The sequence below is a fragment of the Lissotriton vulgaris genome, chromosome 4_1 (assembly GCF_964263255.1).
Source record: "Lissotriton vulgaris chromosome 4_1, aLisVul1.2, whole genome shotgun sequence".
Classification (NCBI taxonomy): Eukaryota; Metazoa; Chordata; class Amphibia; order Caudata; family Salamandridae; genus Lissotriton; species Lissotriton vulgaris.
The window spans coordinates 1,387,113,386-1,387,129,242 of NC_141691.1; the positions used below are offsets into that span (position 1 = coordinate 1,387,113,386).

At 45.4% G+C, this 15,857-nt stretch overlaps 1 protein-coding gene across 2 annotated transcripts in view; it reads left to right on the forward strand.

Annotated features, from left to right (window-relative positions):
• Window positions 1–15,857, forward strand: part of LOC147724022 (E3 ubiquitin-protein ligase TRIM39-like) — a 235,871-nt gene that overhangs the window by 92,913 nt on the left and 127,101 nt on the right. The gene's annotated exons all lie outside the window — the stretch shown is intronic.

The window sequence follows — 15,857 nt, forward strand, 5'->3', positions numbered from 1 at the left end:
GAGGGGAAGTAGGAGCTAATTGTGGTATTATTTGATGAATTTCATGTCCCTTATAACCAATTGCGAAGCAGGATATAATGTCACTGTAGTAAATGAATTGAAGCAATCCTCTGCTCAATGGCTAAATGTAGCTTTATTTAAGCGAGACAGAACAGTTCACCAATCATCATTAACATGGATGTCATAATCTCACAAGCACGGCAGCATGAGGAGAGCTGTACAGTGTTAACCATAATTCCACACATCTCCTTACCTTACATACAAAATAGAAATTGGCACAATGTAAACATAGTAGTAAATAATGGACATAAGGTATAAAGGATGAAAAGTCATAAGTAAATAAATGGAAATTGTAACTCAAAGGGTGAGGACAATAGAAACATGAAATGAAAACTAGAAAGTGAACCAATTCACAATACCATGAGAACAATCCCTATGCCCACTCCTTTGCAAGGCTGAAAATAGACAAAATGAGAAACATAATGTTTCAAATACTGCAGCATCCTACTTTCCTGAAAACCCTTGTCCTCCGAATGCCAACTCTAGGTTCAGAGACAGAAGTCTCAGAAGAAGTGGGATGATCATGCTCTCTGCAACTCTTAAGGCTTTCCTGTCCAATGGGTGTAGATTTTAAGGACTCTTTATGAACCTTCTGTTTCGCCTTTACCTGTTTTTGGTACAATGCGACTCTTCTTAGATTCCATGTTTGACCAGTTTGTAGTTTTGGCCAACTTCCCCCTCCAAACTTCACATGAAAGGGCCCCCTAAATTTGCTAAATCCACTCGTAGTACCACCTGGTTTAACTTTTACCCAGTCACCCTGCTGTATGTTTCTGTTGCCATCGATCCCCACTTCGTGGTGTTTAGGAGGTGAAAAATTGTTAACCTCACAGCGCATCCAAGTGGGAAACATTTTGTACCGGCTTTCCTTCCCCGCATTAACCATACCCTGATGTACAGAGGTACGGTAGGCCCATAACATGTCTATGATGGCACGCTGCACTGATATATTTGAAGCAACTGCTAATTGCATTGTGCCTTTCACCAATTTATTGATTCTCTCATGCAGAGCATTTCCCTGTGGATTGTAAAGAGATGTACATACATGTATCAAACCAGTCTTATAAAAAAAACTTTCCATTTCTCTAGAAGTGAGTTGTGTGTCATTGTCTGTAATCAGAATGTCTGGTATACCCTCACTCCTGATAACTTCACTTAACACATTTACGGTGTATTCTGTGTTAATGTTTTTCATGAAGGACACTTCCTCCCACCTCAAACTGGCGTCCACCAATACAGCCGCAAATCTTTTATTATCCTGTAAATCGCAAAACAGACAAATAAAATCCATGCAGAGTTTTTGCCAGACTCCTTCCTGTCCAATGACATGCTCAATATGACCAGGTCTATCCAAACCAACCCGCAATTTTTTTTCAGACTTCTTACAACAAGTACACTTCTCCACCCAATCCTTCACTTATATAATACATGGCCACCAAAATCTTTCTTAAAGTCTCTTACCAGTCAACCTTTGTCCTAAATGCCCCTCATGGCTCAACCCTATCACCATATTCCTAATGGATTCAGGTGGTACAAACTTCTCACCCCTCATCAAAACACAATCGCCCTGTATAGATAGTACATGCTGTAATTGGGCAAAAGGGCTAAGACCTTGAAACTCCTTCTCTTACCATTTTCATGACACCTGAAAGGGTGTTATCCTTGCTCATGCCTTCTAGCCAATCCTCTCTGGAGATAAACTTGCCTAAACCCTTTGTGATATCATTAATATTGGCTACAACCTCTTCTGTAATTTAGTCACAACAAGCCACCTTAGTGTCAGGTAATGTTGACAGACAGTCAGCTACTCCATTACGCCAGCAAGGTATATGTTCTACCTTACACATGAACTCCTATACTTTGACAGCTAGACGTGAAGTCTTCCGGAACAATTTTTACTACCATCAGGGCCCAAAACTTTAATAAGGGGCTTATGATCGGTCCATAACATAAAAAATACACCCCACAAGAACTCTCTGAAATGTCTAGTGGCCCAAGCAGCTGCAGTGCTTCACGCTCAATAACCGAGTAGTTTAACTCATCATCAGTTAAAGATCGTGATGCAAACGCAACCGGTTTCACCTGCCCTGCTTGGACCTGCGCCAACACTGCACCAACCCCTACAGCACTGGCATCAACTGTAAGATGGTATGTAAGCCAGGGGTAAAAGGTACCAATATGTCAGCCTGTGCGAAGTGCGATGTTCTGCTTTATGAGATGGAAAGCCTTATGTTGTTCTTCACCCCATGTAATTGTCCTGCCCTACAACAATAACTCCCTTAAAGGTTCCACTTGCAGAGCAAAATCCTTAACAAATTTTCCATAGTATTCCACCATGCCCATGAAAGACCTAGTTGGTCCCAATCAGCAGGAACCTTAACATTGACTATGGCACTAACCAAATCGTGCTTGGGTTCAATGCCGTAGTGATGTGGTATCCTAAATAATCCACTTCATCACAGCAAAAACACATTTGTCTTTCTGCAGTGGTAAACTAGCACCTCCCAAGCGAGATATAACACTCTCATTTTACCATATTTCAGAATGTCATCCTGAAAAAATAGCACCCAATTAATACCCTTCAAAATCTCAGTGAAGATCCTCTAAAAAACACTGGCTGCTGAGCATAGACCAAGCAGAAGTCTGTTAAACTGTAATATACCTTCCGTAGTGATAAAAGAGGTGTATTTTCTTGAGTCAGGATGAAGTTTGATTTGATGGTACGCACTATCTTGATCCAATTTGGTAAATACCTTTCCACCAGCCAACATCAACATAATCTCGTTAATATTAGGTTGTGGAAAATTGTCCATGACCACACTCTGGTTTAAACTTCTCTAGTCCACACAGAAACGAGTGAGTCATCCTGTTTCACAGTGATAACAATGGAAGATAACCATTCTGCTGCCTCTATAGTTTCGAATACTTTATCATCCAGTAACTGTTTGATTATGTCTTTCACTTGTGCTCTGGCTGCCATTGGAATCCTTCTAGCACTGTGTTTGACCGGTACTGAGTCTTTTCTTAAATTAATTTTATGCATAAACCCAGTGGCTTCCCCCAATCTGATATCAACATTTTTTTCATGAAGCTGTAAGATTTTATGTACCACTGAGCCATCTACAATAAATACCTGTTTTCTGCCCTAGGATTCACCCTGATATTTGGGGGATACTGGTGAACCAAACCCAAGATAGCAAGACCTTCTTGAGCAATGTAAATTTTCCTTTGGTTTGTCTGTCCAAAATGTAATGTATGCCTCTATATATCCTAAAACACAGATGGTCATTCCCTGATAACCCTCCAAGATTACATCAGAGGGGATTAAAATTGCATCCGGCCACACAGAGTCACACACGTATTTGGGAACAATAGTATAAAGTGAGCCCGTGTCCACCATTAAGGAGACAACTTTTCTATTAATGGTGAAATTCGCTTTTGGGTGAACCCTGTTTTTATTTAAGTCTGAAGGGCATTCATCCTCTTTAACCACCAAAATCTTTACGTCAGTGTCCTCTTCTTCCACCACTGTTACCTTCTTCCCAGTAGCCTTGCACATACGAGCATAGTGGCCCTTCTTGCCCTTCTTGCCACACTTTTGACACTCTTTGCAGAGTGCAAAACAACTCTTTGAATCAGCCCCATGAAAGTGCTTCCGCACCTGACAAAAACGAGTATAGCCTTTTTGAGATGGAACACCCATGCTTTGCTAGTCTTTACTTTGTCAGTGTTATTGTTTCCCTTATTGCTCTTAGTGCTCACAAATCCACTCCCTCAGAATCACTTAGAGATGCAACTTCCATGGCTTTTTCTTGTTGTATATACTTCATTTCTCTCATACATTTCTCTGACTCCCCTACAACATTTGCAATACCAATGGCCTCCTTAAGATTGGGATTACTGGCAGCCCTCAGCCTCTCTTTTGCCTTTTTACTATAGCATTGAACTATTAATTGATCCCAGTTCATCTCTTCTTCCATGGCCCAAATTGACACTTCATTGACAACTCTCTTACCCTGGACACAAATTTGTCAATTGATTTGTTTGCCCTTTGTGGTTGAGTAGAACTTATGCCTGCGCATAACAATGTTCTCTTGCTTGGCAAACCTAGTGCGTAATCTGACTAGCGCATCCTTGTACATATTGTCTATTTGCCCCAGTATTGGAACTTTCATAGATTCCCATGCTTTGTATCATTCTCAGGCTGACGGGAGCCTCGGTAAATAGAAAATACCATAGCAGTATGTACAAAAGAGAAAGTAAGGCTTAGGCCTCATCTCATTTTGTAGCCTATCTACCTCTTTTTGTAAAAGTTACCAAAAACTTGCAACAACCAATCAGATCAGCCTCAACCCCATAGAACCCTCCTGAGAGAGCCTCAGAGCCTCAGATTTTCTACCGCACGTTGTGCTAAGGGAGTCTCCACTGAGCTCTGCTCAGTTTTCTCTTCAACTTTGGTTTTCTTCATCTAATCTCTCATCAGGATGTCAGAAAAGAAAGCTTTGTTCAGAGCCTGTGCTACCTGCTCAAAGAAAATACTTTATATTGAAGATAAGCATAAAGACTGAATTTATTGCTTATACCTGGATCACAAGGCCACTGATTGCAAGATCTGCAGTACCTTCTTCACCAAGACTCTGAGAGACCGGGAAGGAAGACTTCTGACTTGGTTACAGAAGATGAAGTCACGGAAAGAAGTACTTTCTAGTGATAGTGAAGATTCCTCCTCAACAACATCTTCGAGGAAGTCTGCAAAAAGGGGTAGGTCTTCCCCATCTATATCTGCTGAACCCCTTGCTAAGGCCTCTCAAAAGACCTCTGAAAGGTCTAAAAGGCTTAGGCCCCAAAAATATCCTCACAAAGGTGCAAAGGAGAAAGAGGGACTTGTTCCTGAGGTGTTATCTGGTAAGAGTGAAAGCCAAGGCCCTTCTACTACCTCTTCACCATCTGAAAAACAGAAAATCTTCAAGAAACCTTCAAGTACACCTCAGGAGTCAAAAGGAGAGAAGAAAATCCGTCCGTTGACGACAATTTCCTCAGGTACGTCGACGTAAAAAATCCAGCCGGTTTCAATTTCAGCTCCGTCGACGGTCCCGTCGTCGAGAGCTTCGCCAACGACATCGTCAACGATACATCCTACCTCTGTTCCGTCGACGAGACTGACAACCTCGACGTCGACGGTGATGACGCCTGCGATGGTGTCGAAGACGACGATGTCGATGACGACGGCGACAATGATTCTGACCTCGACCTCGTCAACGGTACCGTCAACGATCAGCCCACCGTCTACGACCATTCCACAGTCGACAAAACTTCTATCTCCAGCGACGACGATTCCCTTGTCGACGACACCATAGACGACACCGTCGACGATCCAAAAGTTGAAATTTCTATAAAGAAAAGACAAATTACTCCGGAAATGACATCTTCCTCTAGGGTGACACCGTTATCTCCAGCTCTTCTCCTGGAGGAGGAATATTCTGACGAGGATGAAAGTCCATATGGAGATGCTTATAGTCCATCTCAGCTCCAGGTGAAGTACCAGGACTCGGATTCGGATGAATATTACTTGGGTCAACATCATCCAGAAACACAATTCACTCCTCGTGATACACCTCAGGAACCATCTCAACAGGGTATGGTGGCCATGCCGTCTTCACTAATAAATGACCTACAGCTGATGTTGTTGAATTACAAAAGGAGGTTCCGATCTCAAACTTCTGAAACAATGCAACCTCCCCCGCCACCACCTCCGCAGCCTCCTTCTACTTCTGTGGCATCAACATCTCAAAGGCATGAAGGACAACCTTTGACAGAAGGGCATGATGTAGTTACAGTACATGATGATGATGACTCTTCAGATGAGGACCAGAATGTGGAACATATCCAAAATCCTGATACAGAATGGAATGATTATGTTATCCCAGATCCGGCTTCACCATCTCCGGACCCTGTGGATTCGACTCCAGCGGACATAGGTGGTTTCCATAATCTTATGGAAAGAGCATCTAAAAGATTTGGCCTTCCTGTTCCTGTGGTACAATCAGACTGTTGCCTCTATGATTTTAAGGAGCCTTACAAGAAATCTATCCGTTCCATACCCATAGTTTAGCATGTTTGGAGTGAGGGTAAGAAGGTGATTCAGTCTCCAGCTACTGTGATTCCAGTTGTACGTCATCTGGAAAAAAAGTATACGGCTCCGAAGGACAGTCCTGCCTGTCTTATTGGTCAACCTAGACCAGACTCGGTTATCTCTCAGGCAGCCCATAGAAAATCAAGAAACCCGACGGCACCCCTGACTGCACCGCTGGACTAAGAGGGCAGGCGCCTGGACAATGTGGGCAAGAGGTATTCCTCTATGTCTAGCCTCCTCGTTAGAGCCTCTAACGCACTCGCAATTTTGGGACGATATGATCGCCAAATGTGGCACGATCTCTCTCCTTTTATTGATCAACTTCCAGAGAGTGCCAAAGCTGGAGCGAGAAAAATCCTGGAGGAAGGTGAACGATCTTCATCTGAAATTATAGATTGTGCAATGGATATTGCTACAAAGGGCTTTTCGCGCCTTGGCAGGTTCAGCGGTCCTAAGGCGTCAAGGTTGGCTGAGATGTACCGGGTTTTGCCCTGAAGTGCAGAATAAAATTCTGGATATGTCCTTCGATGGAGATATGCTGTTTGGCAAGCATATAGATGACGCTTTACAGGACATTAAGGAAGATACAGAGACGGCAAGGTCTTTGGGCACACTTCAACATCGAAAAGTACCTTTCCGGGGTGCAAGAGGAAAAGGTTTCTCTATGTATAGGGGGGGTTATCAACAACGCTGCTCCTTCTATTCACAATCCTCTCATTCATTCAAGCCTCAGTACTCTCAATGACAGAGCCAATCGGCTTCTTTCTCTCACCAGTCTTCAAGAAATAAACAGGGACGTCAGGGGAGAGATACCTCTAAACGTCAATAGCGGCTTCCTGGCCCGCCTTTTGGTCCTTCGCCCCTTGTAACATCAGTGGGGGGCAGGATAACACATTTTCTTGATTGCTGGAAGATCATAGCAACAGATCGGTGGGTCCTAAATATCGTTCAATTTGGCCATACACTACAATTTCAAGACCTCCCACCTCCCCGAGCTCCTCGCGCCACAGAATCAAAACATCGGCATCTTCTCCGTCTCGAAGTTCGTCAACTGCTCACCAAGGGAGCGACAGAGCCAGTGCCATTCTCTCAGAGAGGAAAAGGGTTCTATTCCAGATTTTTCCTAATTCACAAGACAGAGGAAAAGTGGCGTCCAATCTTAGATCTGAGGGAGCTCAGCACCTATCTCATACAACTCTCCTTTCGAATGGTCTCTCTTCAAGACATCTTGCGTCTTCTAAATCCAGGGGATTACATGCAACTCTGGATCTCCAGGACGCATATTTCCACGTTCCGATCCACTTAGCTCACAGAAAATATTTATGCTTCACAGTAGCCAAGAGCCACTTTCAATTCAAAGTACTGCCGTTCTGGCTCAGATCTGCTCTGCGGATATTCACAAAGGTATTGGCCCCGGTAGCAGCATTCCTCAGGAAACAATCTCTAGAAGTTTTCCCATACCTAGACGATTGGTTGATAAAAGCTCCATCTTCTCAAGCAACGACAAAGGCAGTCGAAAGTTGCATCCAACTTTTCAATCATCTGGGTCTGCATCTCAACAAAGACAAATCAGTCTTTCTTCCATCCAGAAGGTTCAAATTCCTGGGTTCCATTCTGGATACAAAAAGCTGCAAAGCTTTTCCTTCGGAGGAAAGACAGAAAAAGCTAATCTTCTCTGCCAGTCAATTACAAAAGAGACGGTCCCTGTCAGTTCGTCTATACAAATCTTTCCTAGGATCGATCTCATCTTGCATACCATTAGTTCCGCATTGCAGACTGCGAATGTGTCCCTTGCAAGAACAACTAGACATGCAATGGCGCCAGGTGGAAGGCTCTTTCGAGGACAAGATAAAGGTCACTCCTCTCACGAGAAAAGCAGCAGTTTGGTGGGCTGTCAAGGAAAATATCTCAAGAGGTATCTCTTTCAGGATGGCTCCATCCCCTCTGATTCTAACCACAGATGCCTCAATGGAAGGCTGGGGCACTGTCTTACAGGAGATCCAGGTGAGCAGTCACTGGAATCCCAGAAGAGCGCTTTCTACATATCAATCTCTTGGAACTCCGAGTGATTCGTTTAGCCTTACATGCTTTCCTGCCGAGGGTTCAAGGAGCGACCGTCTGGTCAGGACGGACAACACAACGGCCATGCATTACATAAACAAGCAAGGAGGTACGAGGTCTCATCTTCTCTCGAAAGAGGCCCAAGAAATATGGGAATGGGCGATTCTCTACAACGTCGTCCTTTCAGCAGAGCATCTACCAGGCACTCTCAACACAACAGCAGACACCTTGAGTCGTCTGAAATCAGCCTGTCACGAGTGGAAATTGGATCAAGATATTCTGGATGAAGTTTTTCAACGTTGGGGCACTCCAACCATAGACCTGTTTGCGACTCCAGAAAACAGAAAATGACGACTCTATGCAAGCAGGGATCACCATCGAGGGTCACTAGGGAATGCTCCTTCGATGACTTGGTCAGGCGCATTTGTTTACGCCTTTCCTCCAATTCTTCTGATCCCGCGGCTTCTCAGGAAACTAAAGATGGAACCTTGCAGGATGATCTTAATAGCACCAGCGTGGCCTCGCCAATTCTAGTTCACAGAGCTTCTCCTGCTGTCTCAGGACCATCCATTTCACCTATATCCCATTCCATCTCTATTAACAATGTTCCTGGGACAAGTGGTACATCCAGATCCGAGCTCTCTGTATGTATGTATGTATTGGCATTTATATAGTGCACTACTTACCCGTAGGGTCCCAAGGCGCTTCGACCGCTGCGAAACCCTTCCTGGCTTCCCTGAGAGATGGTCCCTTAATGGGTATCTCCAGGGTGAGACCAGGCATCCCCGGCGGTCTGGTGGGGCCGTTAGTGAAGATGAGGCAAGCTAATGCCCAGAGTTGCCGAGTGTGATCGCTGATCAGAGTGGGCACCGAGGCGAGAGAATTATCGAGTCCGCTGACCCTGGTCCAGAAACCTGCCGCGCCGGGAATCGAACCCTGGTCCCGGGCCGTCCTCTGCTCTCGGGTCTGCCGCCTCTAACCAGTGAGCCACACTACTTCACCATGGAGCAGTGCCCATACATTCACAAAGCCTTACTGCCTGGACTGTTTCATAAGGAGCGAAGCGGCAGTAGGTCAAGCAGTCCTGAGGAATCTTTTCCAATGAGAGGTGAGCTTTCGCTTCTATCCCTCCTTCCTATGATTGTCATATGAAGATGGTTATACGGAGAAATTTTAATACTCATGTAACAAAATGTGCACTTGTGGCTTACTGCTAGCTACTCTGATACAAAGCATGGGAATCTATGAAAGTTCCACAACTGGGGCAAGAAAACAAGTTACTTACCTGTAACTTTGGTTCTCCAGTATTAGGGGTGTCTTTCATAGATTCACATGCTTGAATATTCCCCGTCGTCGAAGTGGGAGTCCCACGGTACATAAAATAGCAGTAATATATGCATATATAGATGAAAGAATTACATAATCATACATATATACATATAGAGCAATTAGATATAAAGATATCATAAAAGTAAGAAAGTACCATAGAACCGAATAGGCCCATAGCAGCCTATGGGAGAATTCACTTTAGTGACATATCAGAGTCATTTTAATGGTCCACATTCCAGTCAATCAGGCTGCAGCACCCTCTAGAACCTTCTCCTCAGAAGCTCAAGTCCTCAGATTTTCTACCGCATGTCGTGTGAAGGGAGTCTCCCTGAGCTCTGCTCAGTTTTTTTCTACTTTCATAGCTCATTTCTACTTGACAAATGTCTTCCTCAAGGAAATCTTTATTTAGACAATGTTCATCCTGTGGCAAACTTAGACTGTTTCATGAAGATCAACACAGTAAATGCATTTACTGTCTTTACCCGGACCATGAAGTCAAGAACTGTAAGTACTGCCGTACTTTTTCTGCTTAAACTTTAAGAGACAGAGAGGCCCGTCTCCTTCTGTGGCTACAGAAGTTGAAGACATCTGAGTCAGTGGTCTCGGAGGTTGAGAGTGTCTCTTCATTTCATTCCAAGGCCTCTCAGAAGCGTGGGTCAGAGACGGAAATGCCCTCTCCATTCCTCAAGAAAATAAGACTTGCTGAAGTCTCTTAGAATGTCTCCCCACAGGACTTGCCACCAACGCCTACGGGACCTGGTTCTCTGGCGTCACAGTCCAAAGCCGTGCCATCATCTTCAAAAACGGGCACTGGCTCGTCGACGGGCTCGTCGACGCGTCCGTCTACGACATCGACGACGACTAAATGATGCTGTCTCTACGTCGACTACGACATGTTCAATGTCTTCAAGGACTACGTCGACGACGTCCACCTCGTCGACGACGACCCAAGAGGTGAGACCCATTACTTCTATCATTAAGATCTCATCGACGACTGCCAAGACCTCATCGTCGACGAAAAAGCTTCCGTTGACGCGTCCATCTTCGTCGACGCGTCCATCTTCATCGACGAAAGCAACACCATCGTCGACGGGACCCAGCCCGTCGACGGGAACCTCTTCGTCGACGGTGACAACTTTGTCGACGAGTAAAATTCCGACGACATCCTCGTCGACGGTGACATCTGCGTCAACGCTACTCTCTTCGTCGACGGCGCCGTCGATGGCGAAAAAACCTTCGTCGGCGAAGAATAAAGGGAAGTTACATCCGTCAATGGCTACGGATTCTTCATCAGCAGACCCAGCGCTGACAATTCAGCCTCCTTCTGAATCTTCTGCCGCTTCGTTGACGAGCTCGTCAACTTCACACCATCCACTGGCCACAGCGACCACCTTCACAGTGGTCACTGCTTCAATGGTTAAAAGACTGGTACCAGGACTATGACGAGGAGGAGGAAGAGGAAACCGAAGATGGGGCAGATCTTTTCCCCATAGGGCACTCTGAAACACCCATAACGGAACAGATGACACATATGCCACTGTCTTTAGTGTCTAATTTGCAGCACATGCTGGGTGATTATAATCGCAGGTTTCCGCCATCCAGGCCTACTTCTCCAGCTCCGCAACCTCCTCCACAAACACAAGTTTCTATACCTACAGTAACACCCAGATCACCAGTACGCCTTCAGCAGGATACTGATAATAAGGAACAGGATCCTCAAAACACACATCAAGATGACGACGACAACGTCCTCACTGATTGGGATGACTATAGGGCTCAAACATTTTCTACTCCACCAACATCGCCAAGAGCTTTGCCTCCAGTGGATATTGGTAGCTTTCACAACTTGATGGTCCATGCTGCCAAAAGGTTTCACCTGACTTTAGAGGTCCAGCAGACAGACTGTATTTTATATGATTTCAAGGATCTTCCTCAGAGACAAGCCCACACCATCCCGATCATCGATCACATTTGGGAGGAAGGTCTCAAATTAATGGAGCGGCCTATTTCGATCCCGGCCGTTTTACCTAGACTTGATAAAAAGTATAAAGCGCCTGCAAATTCTCCAGCATGCCTCGTTTCTCAGCCGAAGGCGGCTGCACAGGTTTCTCACACCTCGGAGTTTCCATGACGGATTCGTGATCTTTGACACGCCGTCTTTTGATGCTCGGCGGTACGATTACCACATTCGAGCATAAGGTAACTATAGCGATTTGCAGCCACCGGTGATGGGGTGGTGTGTTGTGTGCTGGAGCCTCTTTTATTGACTCACCAAATGACCACCGCTGTGCTCTGTTTTTTAATGTGTGTATGTGTACAGGTCCTCATATGAAAAAATGGAGGATTGAGAATAGAGACCCAACTATTTGCCCTGACGAAGTTGCCAATGACAAGGCAATGAAACATGTCGGTCCAGTCACAAAAATGAATGGTATTAATTCAACCATTTTTTTAATGGTGAAGTTTGGCAGCACCAGAATAAAATCGACTCAGCCAGCCAAACCTCACATTTTTATATTTGTTGGTTGTTGGGTGTAGGTACTTGTTATTCTTTTCTAAGCACTTTTTTCTGTCCTACTAGGTAGTATATTTGTACACTCCTTGTCTGTCTCTTTCTCTATTCTTTCTTGTGCATATTCTTTCTGCACTTGTTTCATCCTCCCAGCAAGGAAAGTAACCGATGATGAGAAGTGGGTATACCGGTGATTAACAAACCGGAACCCCCTCGGGTGTTACGTCCGTGAGGTACTTTCCTTGCTTTCTCACATATTTTCTTTATGTGGGTGAATTTGTGCACATCAATTTTTATATCTTAAGGCATGTCCGGACCTGTAACACAGCATTGGTTAAATTTAATTTTTTCTTGGTGAGCCAATATGAAGTGTGGCCCCATTAGTTACAGAGTTTGAGATCCAAATCATGCAGGCTGAATAGGGCTTTTTGTTTCATATTCGTTGAGTGGGGGGCTGCCCTATATAGCCTTTTTCCCCCTTACATCCCTCTTTGATTGATCAATTCAAAACCATACCAGAGAAAAACCACGTACAGAGGTGGTTCCAATGCTAAGAAACAGTATCAACCCCAGCGTAAAGTACACACTGTCTGTGAAAATTGGAGGTTGGATCTCCAAGTCCATCTTAAATTGGTCAAACATCACCTCCGATCATTGGGTCCTGGATGTCATCTCAAAAAGACATACTCTAGAATTTATAAAATTTCCTCCCAACCGCCTACCTACTGGTCCGCCCCCACCTCCCTCATTACAGAGAACTATTGCCTCAAGTCAAATTGATGATCAAAAAAGGGGCTGTCGAAGTGGTACCACAGGGGCAGCAGGGCAAGGGTTTTTACTCCCGCTTCTTTTTAATCAAGAAAAAGTCGGGAGAGTGGCGCCCTATTTTGGACTTGCGGGCCCTGAACAAATTCATCACAGCAAAAACATTTCAAATGTTAACACTACTTCAAATTTTAAATTACCTCAATCCCGGAGAATTCTTCTCCACTATCGACCTCCAGGACGCATATTTTCATTTGCCGATTCACCACAAACACAGAAGATATCTTCGTTTCACAGTCGGACACCTGCACTTCCAGTTCAAAGTCCTGTCATTCGGCCTTCGCTCAGCACCGAGGGTCTTTACAAAGATCATGTCTCCGGTAGCTGCTTTTCTGCGCCTGCAAGGCATCCAATTTTACCCTTACCTAGACGACTGTCTTATAAAGGCTCCGTCATACCAGGTGGCGAATCAGCACACTCAGGTCTGCTTTTCGCTTTTTCGCACCTTGGGCCTTTCAGTCAATCGCCAAAAGTCACACTTTCGCCCATCACAGCAGCAAGATTTTCTAGGAGCCTTGCTAGATTCTCAACTGGCAAAGGTGTTTGTCTCCCAGGAACGACAGGACCGCATACTCAAGATGGTACTTTCCCTGCAGTCAAAACAGTACGTTTCTGTCCGGATGTTAAAATCATTCCTGGGCATGGCTTCCTCGTGCATACATCTGATTCCACATTGCAGACTACATATGAGAGTCGTACAAGAGGAACTAGACAAGCAGTGGAAACAGATCTCGGGGTCGTTCAACGACAAGATTCACCTCACGCCCGCATTCAATCTTTACTGGAGTGGTGGGCTCACCCTCCAAACATCTCCATGGGACGACCTTTTCAAGAGACGACTCCGACACTGACGCTCACGACAGACGGAGTGTTGGGGAGCACACCTCGTAGGAATGTCCGTCAAAGGAAAGTGGACTGCGCTCCAACGCACGTGGCACATAAATCGCCTAGAACTTCGGCCAATTTTCCTTGCCCTAAAATCTTTCCAGAGGGTAGTGCAGGGCCAATCGCTGCTGGTGCGGACAGACAACACCACCAGCATGCACTACCTCAACAAACAGGGCGGCACAAGGTCACTTCTGCTCTCCAGACAAGCACAAGAAATATGGGACTGGGCGATTCACCATCAAGTCCATCTCTCAGTGATCCATGTGCCGGGTGTCTCCAATGTCTTAGCGGACTCACTCAGCAGGTCTCTCACAGACAATCACGAGTGGGAACTCAATCAACCAACTCTAGAGTTCATCTTCCGTCAGTGGGGCCAGCCACAGATGGATCTTTTTGCGACTGCCACCAACAGGAAATGCCAACGCTTTGCAAGTCGTCATCCCCACAGAGAGTCGAGCGGGAATGCATTTTTGATCAATTGGTCGAACAAATTCATCTACGCTTTCCCTCCGCTCCCTCTAGTTCCGCGCCTGTTACACAGGATGAGGCTTCAACCCTGTCATGTCATCCTAATAGCACCCAGGTGGCCACGGCGCCCATGGTTCACGGATCTCCTCCTGTTTTCTCAGAGCGATCCAATTCCGCTTCATCCTCTGCCTCACCTCCTGACAATGAAGCAGGGGCAAATCTGCCATCCAAATCCGGCGTATCTCCAGCTACATGCCTGGAACCTGAACACAATGAGTTTGCACGTCTGAACATCGACGCAGATTGCAGAGAAGTGCTGGCTCACGCTCGCGCTCCATCCACCATTAAAACCTATCAACTGAAGTGGAAGCGTTTCTGTGTCTGGTGTCACACTAAAGCCTTGGCTCCAATGACCGCCAAGTCTGAACAGATTCTGCCTTTTTTCCTGTCCCTTGCAAAATCAGGACTTTCTCATTCCACTCTTAAAGTCTTCTTGGCAGCACTCTCCCGCTTCCGTCATGATGGTTCCACGTCATTATATTCCTCTCGAATTATACAACAGTTTTTCAAGGGCCTCTTTCGGATGTTTCTGCCCATTCGTCGCCCTCCACCTGCTTGCCGCTTAAATTTGGTCCTGTCTCAGCTCCTCCTACCTCCTTTCGAGCCCACCCATTTAGCGGGCTTAAAATTCCTCACGTGGAAAGTTGCTCTTCTACTTGCACTAACCTCCAGGCGAGTAAGTGACATTCAAGCAATTATTATTATTATTAGGGGCATTTGTAGAGCGCCTGGTGTACGCCTACAGGCGTGTCCCCGCGCTATAAAAGTGGGGTAAGCAGTTAGACAGCTAGCTAGCTAGCTAGACATTTATGATCCAACCTCCTTTTCTTCAGTTTTCTAAAGAAGCGGTTACACTACGCACCAATCCAAAATGTATTCCTAAGGTTCCAACCGATTTCCACCTTAATGAACCTGTCATCCTTAAGACATTTTTCCTAATCCTCAGTCTCCTGCAGAACGTTCCCTGCATTCTTTGGACTTAAACCGTTGTTTGAAATTCTACATTCAACGCACTGCGCCTTTTCGAAAATCAGATCAGCTCTTCGTGGCCTATGGCCCAATCTGCAAAGGACAGCCAGTTACCAAACAATCCATCACCAGGTGGATTTCCTCTGCCATTGCTTTTTGCCACCAACGGGCTGGAAAGCCCCTCTCTACTCCTGTACGAGCTCACTCCACAAGGGCGGTGTCAACTTCCACAACCCTCTTTGCGGGAGTGCCTCTACGCCACATCTGCAGAGCTGCCACGTGGTCGAGCAGACACACGTTTACGAAGCACTACTGTCTCGGATCAGCAGACGCCGCAGACGCGGCTGTGGGACAAGCGGTGCTACGGAATTTATTCCAATAAGGTGAGCCTCTGTTGCTTCCCGCCTCCCGTCATAAAGGCATTTTCTCTTGAATCATAGTATGCACCGTTTTACGTTGAAATGTGTTATGTACTTTGTTTTATGCTACCTTTATGACTCATGTTGTGCTTTACTGCTTTCTATTTTTATTCAAGCATGTGAATCTATGAAA